This window comes from Galeopterus variegatus, unplaced genomic scaffold (genome assembly GCF_000696425.1).
Source record: "Galeopterus variegatus unplaced genomic scaffold, G_variegatus-3.0.2 Scaffold4084, whole genome shotgun sequence".
Classification (NCBI taxonomy): domain Eukaryota; kingdom Metazoa; phylum Chordata; class Mammalia; order Dermoptera; family Cynocephalidae; genus Galeopterus; species Galeopterus variegatus.
The window spans coordinates 179,371-181,662 of record NW_007730195.1 but is presented as its reverse complement, the minus strand read 5'-3'; the positions used below and the strand labels follow the sequence as shown (position 1 = coordinate 181,662).

Genomic DNA, 2,292 nt, shown 5'->3' with positions numbered 1-2,292 from the left:
AATGTTTGCAGGAAGGTTTATTGATTTATGTTCCATAATTTCTATACTATTTTTATGTTGAGCATTTTTTAAGATAGGGAAGATTTGTGTCCTCTTATCTGAAATCTAAAAGAAATTTTAAAACTGGAGCATGAGGAGATGAATGGAAATTCAGGAGCCCACAGGTGGTTTAGAAGAAAACTAAAATATTTGACATCATATGCCAACTTCAGAAAAGTCTTCCTTAATTCAAAAACTGGAAGAAATTACTTTCGTAAATGAATATGAAAATATAAGTGTTCAAAACAGATCATGATTAGAGTTTCCTTCTTCATCTTTATGGAAGAAATGATTTATTTCTAAGCTATTCACTTCCTTGTATTAAATCTAATATTCCTCAGCTCTGTTTATGTTACCCACATACAAAACTTACTCTAAATATATTTATCGATATTGAATTTTATTGTGTCCATCTTTTTCTAACAATAATTAATGTTTGCCTTCTACTAAACCTGAAATTAGAATTTATAATGGAATAAAACCTATCCCAAAGATACATCCTTATTATTGATTTAGAATTGAATGTCCTTATCATCATAAAGATTGGAGGTCTAAACGATGAAATCTAAACACACAATGAAATCTGAACACAATATTCTATACATGTGTGCTACAAATTACAAGGGAAAATAGCAATAATTTCTGGAGATAAGCTGTCAGCTCCTATTAATGTAAAAATGCAGAAGATAAATTCTCCCATTGGAAGATGATAACATAGAATATGTAAGTGAAATACACGTGACATCATAATTCTGAAAATTTTCTAACCATATTTTGCATAGTTAGGTGGTTTGTGTGAACATAATGATTACAGATATGTCCTTGCAGGGTTTCTTATGTTTTGATACACACAGACACACACAAACACACACATACATATACTTTTTATAGTAAGTGTAGGTAAAAGACATTTCTAGGTATGCCTTTGGAAATTACTCAAATACAGATGCCATGGAAAGCCAGTAGGAAATATAAAATATTGCAGACTCCAACAGTTCATTTCATGCTAGAAGACACACAATGTCCCTCTCAGTAATCTATGGGCTTGAGGGTTTCTGTCCTTTCAGCCAGCACCTCAGCTGCCACAAAACTGAAAGAAAGGTCGTTTGAGCTTCTTGTTTCCCCAAATCAGGATAAATGAGTGGCTTTGAGAATAGATGATTGCAACAGGCTTCCAAAACATGAAGCCTGGTTCCCTAAGCAGCCTGTGAGAATTCCAAACTGCTACGGTTATAGACAGAAAGTAAATGGCAAATAACAATAGAAAGGAGATCACAGTTTGCAAAGCTTTTATGTGGACCTGGGTGCTGGGATCTTGGGATCCTTTGCCATGCAGCTGCATCTTCTTGAGATGTTTACACAGGGAACCGATTAACAGCAGAAAACACATCAGGGACATTGTGAAGGGTGTGGAGTTTGCTAGTGTGAATGAAATCATATTCGAACGGTGTGCAATGTTCCCCACTGGATCTTCCAAGTCGCGTTTTCTTCATATTCTTTTATCCACACACTCTCATCTCTGTTTGCCACAACAAGATGACAAACCAAAAACACCAAAGTCCCCAGCTGTACGACCAGAACAACACTCTTAACTCTTTTCTTTAGGTAAAGAAAAATAAGGTTGGAGAAACTGGCAATCTTGAGCAAATAAAGCATGCTGAGGCTAGTAGCAAGCCAGACGCGAAAATCGTTGGTTACTATCCAGGCAGCATGCAAAATAATTCTTACTTCTATATTATATAAAGCTGGATTAAACACAGTTGCAGAACAACTTATTAACATTACCCAGAGCAAACCAATTCTGGAGACCGACAGAGCAGTAAGAATTCGATCAGCTGAGGATAACTTTTGTATCTAGACCCAGTCAATGAAGTTCTCAAGTGCTATGAAGCCATTGGCAAAATTTCCATGAAATTCTACCATTAGTACAATCAAAAAAATGATCAGTAGTAGACTCATCATGTCTGAACAAAAAAAGAAAAGGAAAATGCAGGCCTAATATCACCGGTCATGATTCCTTTAATATCCTGACCTTAAATTCTCTATGTACCTGATTTCTGAATGTGCAGTAATGCTCTTGTTTCTTTTAATTTCTGGGACCAACATTGAGCAGGAAAGCACCAGAGTATGCTAATGAATGAGGTCAAGGCTGTCTTTATAAAAAATATAATAAAACATTCCCAAAACACCTCAAATTAACTCCTACTCATACGCTGTTTATCCAGGCCACAGGCTGAATTATTCATAGCTGAT

The 2,292-nt window shown here is 35.6% G+C and overlaps 1 pseudogene; it reads right to left on the bottom strand.

The window, feature by feature from the left end:
• Window positions 1-1,076: 1,076 nt before the first annotated feature.
• On the bottom strand, window positions 1,077-2,001 carry LOC103602286 (annotated as a pseudogene).
• Between the last annotated feature and the right edge of the window lie 291 nt (window positions 2,002-2,292).